A 14631-nucleotide genomic window follows, 5' to 3' on the forward strand; every position below is an offset into this window, starting at 1 on the left:
AATTCTTGCATCACTTTGTCAAAGAAGATTTCCTTCCCATCTTTCCCTCTTCTCAGCTTTGATTAAATGTCCCATTTTATATTCACAGATAACCATCTTCTTTAAGTATTGTTTCAATATTGCTTGGTTTATTAAATCACTGCCTCCAAAATAAGATGGTAAGCCTTCTTTGTTCAAGGACCCTGTTATCCCTGTACTCAATCCATCCCTGTATTGTGCCAAAGACAAGAAATTGCAAAACAATTAACTGAAGGTATGGTATGTGGCTTGAATAATTTTATAATTCTTCAGAAAGTACATAAAATGGTTGTGGTTACTAAAGTAATGGATCTCTACGAAGTTACAGATTAATTATGCCAGAAGTAAAGAGCATTTTTCCATGTACATGCTGGGTATCTGTCAATTTCATCTGTCTATGCTCTACTTTCTGATGGTTAAAGTACTAAATTAGCTTTCTGTGACATCATGAGAATGGCATATACTTGAAGGAACATATAAGATGCAAGGACATTCTTAATTATCAATTACAATTATAGAAATTACAAGCCAATGAATGTAGGGGTGCCTGGGCTTCTCAGTTGTTTGGACAACCAACTCTTGGTTTTGGCTCAGGTCATGATCTCATGGGTTGTGAGAAAGAACCGCTTTTGGGTTCCGTACACAGTGGGGAGTCTGCTTGAAGATTTTCTCCCGATAAACCTGCCTCCACTCATGGGCACTCTCTCTCTTCACATAAATAAATATTTTTCTAAAAAGCCATTGAATGTCTTAAATTTTCTAGTTAACTATTTTGAAATACATTTCTATGAAAACATTTCAGAAAAGACAAACCGAAGAAGATTCTTTAATTTTCAAAGGGGCATTTGTGGAACCTTTTCCTGTCATACCATATCTTGTTGGAACAACAACAACAAAAATCTATGTAACATTTTTTTTTTTTTAAATACAAGGCTTTAAGTGTTTCCACCTGAAATATATGTTCTCAATTAATACATACTCTTTTTGAAATTGTAACTTAGGAGAAGCAGCTTAGTAGAAAATACTGTTTGAAATATATTGTCCATAAAAAATTGGGTGAAGTAGATTGCTGGTAATTCAGGAAATGTAAATATGTTATCTATCTAACCCATCACTCTCCCCGCCAACAATTATACATTAACATCATCTAAAACCTGATTTGATCTACATATTGACCATTTTATCAGATCTAGTAGGTTTGAACTAGAAGAAATAAAGTTTTAGAATTAACTAATTTATTAATTGTGGACTTCCTTTGCCTGGATTTTGAGAGGTTTCATAACACATTATAGGGGACAATTTTTAGGGGATTTGTAACTCAGATAGAAACTTGTAGATAGTCTGCAATGTCTCTTTTATCTTGTTACTTTTACCTAGATAGGGAACATCGTATCAAAAGGTTTTGATGTATTTCAGCCTATGTCAATCCTCATCGTTCTCTTCCCTCTGGAATCTCTGTATCACATCCTTCTTGCATACACCCAATGACAGATCGTAAATATTATTGTCTACATGAGACTTTTAGGAGTAAAGAGGAGGTCTTCGAAGTGATGATACAAGAGGCCTCGAATTCCCCTCCTCCCATGGATACCCCAAATTAACAGCTACAGATAGTACAATTCCCTCTAAAAGAAATCAAGAAAATATCTCAGTAACTATTACACATTGAGCAAATGAGAAAATACCCACATTAAATCAGACAAAAAGCTAAGACACAACTTTGCCATAAACCCCACCCTTGACACAGGGGCATACAGTTGGGAGAGATCCCCTGGCTTATAGTTTATGGCCCACATCTAGTCTCCCAACACTTAATAGTCCCACTAAAAGGGTAGACTTCCAAATTCCCTCGCTCCAAAGACCAATGGGCCTTAACAACACAACATTCATAAGACTACAGCAAATAAAATGGGAGCTGCAGCCATCATACGGGGGCTCAGAGCAGGGAATAACAGAATGCCCATCTTTCAGTCTTTCCCCGAAGAAGGTCTATTTGTACAATTGAAAAGCCTGTGGGTCAGGCTTCTGGTTTTGCATGCTAGTAGGAAGTGATTGGGATCCTCCCTATACACCAGAGAAGCCCATGGACATGCCCCCACTCTTTCCCTCCTGCTGACCTGAAGTCACCCATATCACATTAAAAAAAAAAAAAAAGAGTTTATACACATGTCTGCACCCAATTTTGCAATTGCCACCTGAGGAATGTGTTCCCAGACCACCTGATTCTGAAGTCAAAAGTGTTTCCGTTCACCAATGCCAAAGAATTTTAAAATCATTTACATTATCTATGCCAACCATAATGGTATGAAACTAAAAATCAAAAAGAAGACAAAAAATGGAAAATTCACACATGTATGAAGGTTAAACAACATGTTCTTGAATAAACAGGTTAAAGAGGAAACCAAGAAAGACCTCAAAAAGTGTCCTGAGACAAAAATGGAAACACAACATATCAAAAATTAGGAAACGAAGCAAAAATTGTACTGAGTGGGAAATTATAGTAATAAATGCTAACATTAAGAAAAAAAAAACCCACAAAGATCTTAAATAAACAGCTTAACTTTACATGTCAAGGAACTGGGGAAGAAAAACAAAGTCCAACATTAGTACAAGGAAGGAACTAACAAAGATCCGAATTTAAAGAAGTGAAAGAGACATTACAAAGAAAATAAATAAGTTCAATCAAACTAAGAGCTGGTTTCCTGGAAAGATAAATAAAACAAACAAATATTTAGCTAGATTTAACAAGACAAAAAGAGAGAAAACTCAAATAAATATTATTATAACTGAAAGAACGTACACTTCAATCAATAGCACACAAATATAAAGAATCATAACAGCTTACCATGAAAAATTATAATTATATATCAACAATTTGGACATCCTGGAAGAAACAAGTAAGTTTCTAGGACATAAAACTCACCAAGACTGAATCATGCAAAAATAGAAAATCTGAATAGACCAATTGCTATTAAGGAGATAAAATCAGTAATCTAAACCCTCCTCAAAAAGAAAATTCAGGACCAAGATGTCTTCATTGGTGAATTCCACCAAACACTTTAAGATGTAATAAATAGTTCTTTTCAAACTCTTCCAGAAATTAGAAGAAGTAATATTTCCAAACTCATTTTATAAGGCCATAACTACCCTAAAATCAGAAACAAACAAGGACACTACAAGAAAATTAAAGGCCAATGTCCCTGATGGGCATAGAGGCAAAAGTTTCCACAGTATAATCACAAGCCAAACTCAATAGTGAACAAAAAGAGTCCTAATCCATAATCAAGTATGATTTAGTCTGGGGATGTAAGGATGGTCCAACATTCTTAAATCTGTCAATATGTTACATAGCACATTAACAAAACAAGAGATAAAAATCATATGATCATCTCAATGGATGCAGCAAACACAATTGACAAAATTCAATATCCTTTTGTGATAAAATTTTCCGTAGACCAGGTAGAGGGAAATTACCTCAACATGAACAAAGATCCCATATAACAAGACCACAGCTAACATAATACTCCACACTGCAAAGGTGAAACTTATCCTTTCACATGAAGAACAAGAACAAGACACCCACCCTTACCACTTTTATTCAAAATAATAGTGAAAATCCTAACCACAACAATTAAGAAACAAAAGTGTCCAAATTGGAAAGGAAGAAATCCAATTGTCTCCATTTGAAGATGACATGATATTATATATACAGGATCCTAAAGACTCCAGGAAAAAAACAGAACCAATAAAAAAAAATCAGTAAAGTTGCTGGGTATAAAATCGACAAACAAAAAATTGCTTGCTTTTTTATATACTAACAAGGATCTGTTAGACAAATTTTTAAAAAATGCCATTAACAGTAACATGAAAAAATAAAATAATTAAGTACAAATTTAGTTAAGGAGGTGAAAACTGTACACTAAAAACTATAAGATGTTGATAAAAGAAGTGAAGAAGACACAAATGAATGGAAAGATATTCCATGCTCATACACTGAAAGAATTGTCAGTTGGAAATCAGGAAGTGTTTTGTTCTCCAGTTTTTTTCTGTTTTCTCAAGATTGCTTTGGCTTTTTAAGGTCTTCCTTTGTTTGTTCATACAAACTTTAAGGTGGTTTTTCCTATTACAGTGATAGTCATCATTGGAATTTTGATAGGAATTGCATTGAATATGTAGATCGCTTTCAGTAAGATGGCTATTTTGACAATATTTAGAGAGGACACAAAATTACACTCCAATACTTCTTAACTTTGTAAAAGTTGAAATGAATAAAAACAAACTTACTGAAAGAAAAATAGAACCAGGGTTTTCCCTAAAGCCTCCTTCATGGACAAATGCATGTATGAGCTATATGAGTTGAAATAGTTTGCAAAACCTCTTTATTTCCTCTTCTCTGCCACCAATTCATCCAATCACTTAAAATAGTTACCAACTGATATTAAATTAGACATTACTTCTGCCAGTCTTGGTGCTAGGGCTGCAGGTTACACAGAACTTAGCCAAGGCCAGCTATTATTTCTAAAAAGCTTATGGTGTAGTAAAAGACACATATCTGAATGAAATAAAAATATTCAAGGAAAAAGGGTGCTAAGTATATGGGTGTTATAATCATAAATTAATTCAAATCCTACTGGATAACATGGTTGCAAGAATGACATCAAATGTGCTTCATGAAAACAAAGTATTAAATATAACTGTTAAGGAATGGTTCTACTTCTAAGTGGGAAAGGGGAAGAGGTTGTTTTGGAAGTGAAAGAACCAGTATAGAAAGAATTAATAATAAATAATGATTAACAAATACTTATTTAATAAATGTATGAATTTAATAAATTAAAATAAATAATTGAGATAAAAACAATGAAATAAAGGGTCTACTTAAATTTCATTAGATGTCTTCAGGAAGATGCCATAGGCTCAGGATAGCAACGAATCATACTGTGATATAATTTTACCTTCCTACAGATGATCCGTGTGATGCAAGTGCGAAGAATTCAAATTCAGCATTTGCTAAAATTGTTGCAACAGTCACAGGGGAAAATACAGAACTAGAAATCTGAATAATCACATGTTTGTATACAGAAGTGTGAGGGCAAAGGCATGAGAGACTTCAGTCCCAAAGGACACTAAATAAAAACAAAATGCAGTCTGTTTGTGGTGTCAGCTACCAGGGGCAAGCATAGAAAGACTTGCTCATCACAGGCAGGTTTCCAAGTCACCAAATTTAAAGAATAATGAATAAAAAACTTTCTATTGGAAAACTGAGGAATCAAATATTCAGAAACTATAAATGAGTATTTTTTTTTACTTATTTCCTTTGGGTAATAATCTAAAATTATTAATCTAAAATTAGTGGCAAAATATATATTTCTTATAAAACAGGGTGTTTTGGAGTAATTTTCATTAGCAAATTTATAGTATTTCTTATACCTAAACCAAAGTAAAAAAGAAAAACATTATTTAATCATGAGAAAGGGTATATGTAAATTTAAGATTTTTTTCTATTTTTAAACCAATAAAAATTGAGATATCACTATACAAATACCAATTTGTATAAATTCAGCCCCATATGAACACATACCATATTTATGCCCATCCAAAACAAACTGAGGCCATCACTTATATTCCTATTGTCATCTATCAACAGAAAGACAGGTGCACGCATATATGTACATATATACACAAATAGAAGCCTATATATATCAAAAATATCTATTTCTTGTAGCCATCTTTATTTTTTAGAAAAATTGTTAATTTATTTGAGAGAGAGCAGGTGGAAGGGTCAAGGGAAGGGGGAGAGAATCTTAAGCAGAATCTCTGCTGAGTGCAAAGCCTGCTTTGGGGCTAGATTCCATCACCCTGAGATCATGACCTGAGCTGAAACCAAGATTCAAATGCCTAACCAATGGCACTACCAAGGCATACCTTCCATCTCTTATTTTTGATGAAAAACTCAGATTTAACATCCAAAGAGATGGAGTTGTGTATGTTAAGTTGTTTTTGTTTGTTTTTAGCCTTTTTCCTTTGCTGGACATAACTTTTGGCACCAGACCTCTCCTGAGTGTAAGAAACAATAGTGTGGCAAAGCAGTAGAAATCATCGTATTGCTCAGTCTTTTTAAATCAGAGATATGTGTACTATTTTTAAATTAAACAGAGTCTCAAACAAATCTTGATGAGGAACTCAGTAAGAGTAATCTCTTTTGTACTCAATTCAATATTTATTTTTCAGATACAAGAATGTATATTCAACCTTGTCTTTAATTTAGCTATGACTTTCATATTATATTTGATCTGCTCTGCCCTTTATTTGTGATTGACCACTGAGATAAAGCAGGGAAGGAAACACCCAAGTTATAGATCTTATAGGTGATCTCCAAATTTAGAATCAAACTCTCTCTAAATTCTATTCCAAACACTTTAACTTTGTCAACAATATGGCAGTGAAATTTGTCCAAGCTATTTTCTGAAATAAATACTTTCTGACCTATAGATTATATTTTAGTGAATGTTAACAAGAATTAACATCTTGATATACCATGCCTTCATCATTTCTGTAGCATCTTGTAAGAATTAAGAAGAATGGATGGAAAATATTGCACTTCTGTGAATGAATTCTTTCTCTTGGGAATTAGCAATAACCCTGGAGTTAAAATGACTCTGTTTATCACATTTCTTATTGTCTATCTAATCATTCTTGTTGCAAACCTGGGGATGATCATTTTAATTAGAATGGATTCTCACCTTCACACACCCATGTATTTCTTCCTCAGCCACCTCTCCTTCAGTGACCTCTGTTATTCTACATCAGTTGGACCCAGGATGCTGGTAGGTTTCATTGCCAAGAACAAGTCAATTCCCTTCCATGGCTGTGCTCTGCAATGGTTGGTGTTCTGACCTTTGTAGATTCTGAGTGTCTGCTGCTGGCAGTGATGGCCTTTGACCGGTACAAAGCCATTAGCAACCCCTTGCTCTACACGGTCAGCATGTCCAGCAGACTGTGCTCCCTGCTCATGGCTGGGGTTTACATGGTGGCAATTGTGGATGCTTCATTAAATACCATACTCACATTCTGGCTATGTTTCTGTGAATCTAATGTGATTAACCATTTCTTCTGTGATGTCCTACCTCTCCTAGTGTTGTCTGCTCAGACATACAGGTTAATGAGTTAGTGATATTCACCATTTTTGGATTCATTGAACTGATTACTTTTTCAGGGCTGTTTGTGTTTTACTGCTATATCATCCTAACAGTGATAAAGATCAACTCTGTGGAGGGGAGGTTCAAAGCTTTCTCCACCTCACCTCCCACTTAACTGCTGTTGCAATTTTCCAGGGAACTCTGCTCTTTATGTATTTCCGGCCGAGTTCTTCCTACTCTCTTGATCAGGACAAAATGACCTCATTGTTTTACACCCTTGTGATTCCCATGCTAAACCCTCTGATTTATAGCCTATGGAATAAGGATGTGAAAGATCCCCTGAAGCACCTTAAAAATAAAAAGTGGTTTTATTGAAAACTTTTATGTGTGTATCTTCCTTCCAATCTTACAGTAAAATTTATAAAAATTAAAATTGTTTTGACTAATGTGATGTGATGTGATCCAAGAAATGGGTATATTTATAAACTGTTTCAACCATACCCAAATGTATCATTCCCTAAGTACTCTCTGGTTCATTTTATGTCTTGACTTTGTATTGTTACTCTTTAATTTGAAAATTTCTGGACTTCTAGTTTGCCTAATAATTGTTTCTTCGATCTTTCATTTGTGCATGAAATGAAGTTTCTAAATGTTATTGAGAGTTTCCTCAGTACCTATTGCATCCACTCTATATTTTATAGCAAATCTGGTAGTTTTACGCTAATGAATCTTGTCATCAAATGGAAGTGGCAAATATTAATTAATCATTCAAATTATTTATAATGAAAGAAATTATTCCATAAAGTAAAAAGACTGAACACTGTAAAATAATGCACAACATTCAAATTCAGTGAAGAATGTTGGAAAGTGCTTCTGGTACTGGAGATAATCTGAGATTAACAGGTAAGTAGGGATCGCTTGAGAGATACCTGTAGGTAGAGAAAGCATTCTATGCTCATGGATCAGCAACTAGGGAGTCCTCAGGGGGACGAGACCACATCATTTCTGTGGAATTTAAAGATAACCAGTGTGGTTGCATTATAGTTCTGCAGTTCACCACTCATTCACTTCCTCCACTGATTTTCCTTCCCTCCAACACTGGTTACACTTGGTTCACACATCACCTTGTCCGGGAGCATTGTTGAATCCATAACTGTTTCCTAAATCATTCCCTTCAATGTGGGGAAATAAATATGCAGAGTTTAAGGACTGTGCATTTTTGTCTGTTTACTCAAGCACCACCATAGCATCTGGGTTAAGAAAAGAAGAAAGATACTGAAAAAAGTTAATTTTTATCAAAGGTTTATTTATAGGAGGCAAAAGAAAAAAAATCACAGGTCAAGTATGTTCCTTAAATACATTTTTGCATCATATACATAAGCACATAAAATGGTTGTGGATGCTAACATAAGGGAAAGTTAAAGACATATAAATTATTTGGAAAATAATTAAACCAAAGATCTCTTATCCAGGTGTTTACAGCCTATTTGCAACTTACCCTGGCTCTCTGCTCTGCTTGCTGATGGTCAAATCACTGCAGTGATTTGTTGAGTAAGCAGGGACTAAGACAGGGATTTGAAGAACCATACAGGGATCAGGGACACTCTTAAAACTTTGCTACAATTACACAAACTAAAAATCATTCAATGTCTAAGGCTACCTAAGTGCCATTGTTAAAGCCTTTGGTGAAAACCTTTCAGATTGCCAGTAAAGCCCACCTAGGACAATGAGAGTCCTTCTGTTGCCAATGGTATTTTTTTCTGGGATTCTGAGGCATGATAAGGGGAGGTATAAAGATAAAGCAAACAAACAAACAAGCAAAAAAAAAAAAAAAAGAAGATGCTATTTTTCAGTTACAATGTCTCCTCAAATGCCCCATTTTTTTTCAAATATTATCTATGAATTGGGAATTATCTTGAAGAGCAGTATGGCTGACGTGCATTTGAATGAAGACTAATGCCCAAGCATAGATGGGTGTCAGCCTCAGAAGCATCAAGATGCCATCGACTAGCACACTCCTCTCCTGTGGACCATGGCAATGTATTCAATCTGCATCTTGGTTCCTATAAGCAAATCTAAGTCTAATGTGTGAATTAGAGAAATAAATTTTATATTTATTAAATGACATATTTTAAGTTCAATAAAAGAGTGCCTAAAAAGGAATTTGACTGATTTGTAAAATCTATGAGAACCCTATGCCTAAATTTGTAATAGCAGAGGATGAATAATCACTTAACATAAACTTTAGGGAATTAATGATTGAAGTAGGAGCTTGGGCTAATGACCTGCAGGAAATTTATATCTTTGTTTTTCATAGAAAGTCAGGGAGTTGTAGTATCAAAGTATTTTAATCTGATTCATATTATCTAATCCAATCCTAACCATTTCTTAGAATTTCTTTATCCATAATTCATATGCTTCTCATAGTTTACCCAAATGGTGGCAACTATAGTTCAAGTAAGACATTATCAATGCCTGTATGTAATGAGTCAATATTATAGGTCTGTTTCTTCTTAAGACTTTCTTATTCTGACCAGGCACTGGCATCCCTAAACATTAATGTTACAGTGACAAACGATTAGGAAAGCATTGAGCTACATACAGTGGAAAAGCTGTTTAGGAGAACTTGTTAAATCAAAACAGCAATAATTCTCACAAATTGGTTATTGTGTAGCTCTTTCTTAAGAGGAAGCAACTTTTGTTTGAACTGTGCAAACATGCTCTGACTGTCCCTGAGTCGGGCAGACACAGAGTGCGCAGTGAGGCATCCAATGAGCGGAAGTGGTAGATGTTCCAGGGAGGAAGGCGAGAAAATCGCTCTGTGGGCAAAGACACAGAAGGAAGAAAGAGCTGGAAAAACAATGACAGCAAAATTGGGTCTGAATCTCTAGGGTCAAGTCACAGTAATTGTGACCTTCAATAAATCATTTTTCTTCTTTGGGCCTCAGTTTCCATTTTATCAAAAAAGGGTTTTAAACTGAATAATCCTTATTGTACATTCCAGATACCATACTCAGTACCCATACTGATATGATTCTATAAATGGATAATGCATAAAGTCACTTCTATCTTTGGGGAGATTTAAAATATAGCATATGGGTGGGACTACATTACAATGCTGGGCCAATTTTTACGTGAACTATAATTGGCAAGGATGACAGACAGATAGCTCTGATTCCAAGATCTCTCATACCATAAAGTAGACCCATTCAACTAACTTTCAGTTCTTCATTTTGACTTTAAGAGACTTTTATGAGATGATATAGTGAATATTCAACTTTCTTAGTCAAGTTTACAGAATAGCTAAAATTAAAATGGCAGACAATATTATGTGAAATGCACACAGGATTCACTCATTGATAATGGGATAGTGGAAGCATAAGTTGGCATACTGCTTTGGAAAATTGTGTGGTAAAATTAGATAAAACTAAATTTTACACACACACACACACACACACACACACACACACACACTCTTCCTATTCTTGGTTTATACCCAAGATAAATAAATGTATATCTCTACTAGAAGACATATGCAAGAATGTTCACATCAATGTTATTGGAAATAAAAAAAGAGAAGATAACTGCCTATCCACGTTAAAGTAAACATATCAATTGGATACTATATCTGTATAGAAGTATACTATACAACATTGAGAATGAATGTACTGGGTTACACAGTCATGTTGTTGAGTAACACAGTACATGAAGCAGGCATCTACTTATGCATGGCTCAAAAAATATCAAACTAATGTGTTGTGATAAAAGGTAAGAAAGTAAATACTCCTTGTGGATAAGAAACTAGTAACTTAGGAAGTAGCAAGTGGAAGACTTTGGTCATTCTGGTCATGTTTTGTTTCTTGGTCAGTGTCCTGACTACAGGTTTTTTATTTTGTTTTGTTTTCGTTTATCCAATAGTATACTAATTATTTAAGTATTTTCTATACATGTTTTAGACATCAAAGAGTTTTCCAAAAGCAGAGTCCCTTCACTATTAGATTGTAGGAGACTTCAGAATTTTATTATTATAAACTTTTATCCCCATTAAGGTCACATAGACAATAAAATTCAAAATATATTTTATAAGATCCATGGCATAAATTTCATAGACTATTTCAATGAACAACTATGACTTTTCTTATTAAAAATTGCTGTATTTTTAATAGAACAAGTGTGTCTTATTTAACCTATAACCTCTAATATTGTTTTCAGCAATAAGGAGACTTAGGACACCTAGTGTTCCTTGGTATCATTGTCATTCACTGAACTTATTCCCAAAGGCTCCTCACTCAACTACGCAACTACATTCTGAGGGAGGGATATTTGAAGTAGTTACCTACATTGATTGCAATGGCACCAGGGAAGCCATTTAGATACAGTTTCTTTTCTCACTTGCTTGTCTCTGGTGTCTTATTGCAATGAAGTCATTTTCTTTCATTATTTAAGAAACTCATCTTCAATTAAAAATAAATCCTTTGAGATGTTAATTATTCAATTTTTAATAATTATATAATTACTAAGGTTCAGATTTTAATGGAAAAGTTTAACAGGAGGTTGGATTAGATGGTCTATGGGGCAGTCAAGTTTAGGGAGGTAAATTTAAATTCTATCTAAATAGAGCATAACCTAAAGAGGTTTGTTATCCCTAGAGAGAGAGAACCACTTGATGTGAAAATGAGTTTGGAAAGGAATCATATGAAGTGACCAAGGATACATCTCATTGCTCTAATATGAAGCAGAGAAGTAAATAATGGTAATAAAGTTCTAGGGTACCACAAATGCTTTGGTGTCTTCAGTTGAATGGATGGCAAATTACTACAATTATGTAGTTTGAGCTTAGCCTCCTAAGGCAGTAGATTCAACATGTTTGTATAGTAATAAATGAAAAGGCTGTTGAAATGTATCACTAAAAGCCATTTCCCCCACATTAAGAATACTTTATTTTAGTGATTTTAACCTATGATGTGGTCTAGATTTATAGGAACCATGAAAAAACAGAATGCCCCTGTCTAGTCCCCAGGGAAGACTCAGATGAAAAAATTACCAGGGATATTTGTTCCCATACACTGGTTCTCCTTGTAACATCTTAAGTTATCTTTTGAATACACAGATATGGCATTTACTTGATTCATTTGAAGGAAATCAATTAATTGAAGTAGGGCAACACATAGAGCAGAAGACATTAAATATATTACTGTATACTGCAGTCAACAGTGGGCTTTAATGACACATAGATGTGTGCTTATTATTGAAGGAAAGGAACTTTCTTCCACCCGTGAAATCTTCCCACTTAATTAAGAGTGAAATTGACATAGCAGATTAATAGGAGTTAAAAACAACAACAACAACAACAAAAAAATTTTATTATATGCTCAATATGGCCCAGTAATGAAATTGAGATCTAAGGAAATGACTAAGGCAGGCAGACTTTATAGTATTTATACAAGAGAACAATAAATCTGTAAGGATTTGGCAGACAATATATACAATGGAGTACTATGCCTCCATCAGAAAGAATGAATACCCAATTTTTGTATCAACATGGGTGGGACTGGAGGAGATTATGCTGAGTGAAATAAGTCAAGCAGAGAGTCAATTTTCATATGATTTTATTTATTTGTGGTTTCACTTACTTGTGGAACACAAGGAATAACACAGAGGACATTAGGAGAAGGAAAGAATAAGTGACTTTGGTGAAATCGGAGGGGGAGGCAAAGCACGAGAGACTGTGGACTCTGAGAAACAAACTGAGGGTTTTGGAGGGGAAGGAGGTAGGGGGTTAGATGAGCCTGGTTGTGGGTATTATGGAGTGCATGTATTGCATGGAGCACTGGGTATGGTGTATAAACAATGAATTTTGGAACACTGAAAAAAATGTAAATTAAAAAAAAGATTTGGCAAGACAAAGAAAACTGAACTTTGCAAGCTTTAATAAAGTAAGAAATTCTAGACAGGATTTGGTCTATGGTAGTAAATTAGTAAGATATAACGAGGCTGTTTATGCAGCCTTCTAGGCTCTGAATTTGTTATAACTGGTGATAAGGATTTGTTTGCACCTCCTGATACACGGAGGGCACCTTTTGCATGGGAAATTTAGTTCCTGTTTTCAGGGGACAGAGGAGAGTCAGAATATTCTCCTTGCACAGACTGTCTCTTAAATAACTAATCAATATGCCATAGTGGCATATTTGGGGTGGCCAGCCATGGCCCTTATGTTAGCATCCTGCAGTGATTCACATGTTGGAAAGTATCACACAGAACATGGCTCCTACAGTCTGTACCCACCAACATTGCCACATTGCCCAACTTTAGGGCCATCTACAATACTTTTTTTTTTTTAGTATAGTTGACACAATAGTACATTAGTTTCAGGTGTACAACCTGGTGATTCAACAAGTCCATATTTTAATGCTATGTTCACCATAAGGGTAGCTACCATCTGTCACCATACAATGCCACTGTGGTACCATTGACTATATTCCTTATGCTGTACCTCTCATCCCTGTGACTTACTCCATAACTGGAAGTCTGTATTTCTTACTCCCTTCCCTGTATTTGCCCTCCTCTCCTCTGGCAGCCATCAGGTAAATGTGGAATCTAAAAGAAAAACAAAGCAAACAAACGAAAAGCAGAATCAGACCTCGAAATACAGAGAACAAACTGATTGTTATGTTACTTACTTTTTAGGTACTCTCTGGATTTGTGTAATGTAACAACTCATTGAACAACAGTAATAATGAAGTGTTCAGCTAAGGTAAAACTATATGTTGGCTAATTGAACATATAAATAAATAAGCAAATAAATAAATAAATACATGATATATAGAGTCTTCCAAAAATGGAGAATTGCTGAAAAGAGATAGTTTTCACAAGTAACTGATATGTTTCTTCTTTAATTTTAAAGTGTTAATTTCTACTATATATAAAGAAGTGTATTTCTTAAAGAAAAAATTTATCCAAAATAAATTTAAAGTAAATTAAAATGAATAAATAAGTAAATAAATGCAATGCTTGGTCAGTTTTCTGAGGTTAAAAAAGACAATTTACAGAAATAAATCATGTTCTATCTTAGAGATAATACTTTTTGGATATATATGGAAAGGTCAAATTCTGAACTATCATTTTCTTAATTATTTTTGTTAGAGTTTACAACAAGAATAAAGAAGATGGACAGGGAAATTATTTCTCTTGGGAATTACCAATAACTGGACCACAAAGGGAACACTTGTACCATGTTTCTAGGCACTTATTAATTTCCTGACAGATCTTGGAATGTTCATTACAATTATAATAGATAACACACCAATACTTTATCCTCAGCCACTTCTCCTTCTGGGATCTCTGCTATAGCACACAATTGGACCCAAGATGCAGCTGGTTTTCATTTGCCAACATCAAATCAATTTCCATCACTGGCTGTGCTCTGCAATTGTTCACCTTCTGTACCTGCAGATTCTAAGTGTGTACTGCTGTGGTG

General features: G+C 34.5%; 1 pseudogene; it reads left to right on the plus strand.

The window, feature by feature from the left end:
• The first annotated feature begins 6596 nt into the window (after positions 1-6596).
• On the plus strand, positions 6597-7529 carry LOC132010150 (olfactory receptor-like protein OLF2; annotated as a pseudogene).
• The last annotated feature ends 7102 nt before the right edge of the window (positions 7530-14631 follow it).

This window comes from Mustela nigripes, chromosome 1 (genome assembly GCF_022355385.1).
Source record: "Mustela nigripes isolate SB6536 chromosome 1, MUSNIG.SB6536, whole genome shotgun sequence".
NCBI lineage: Eukaryota > Metazoa > Chordata > Mammalia > Carnivora > Mustelidae > Mustela > Mustela nigripes.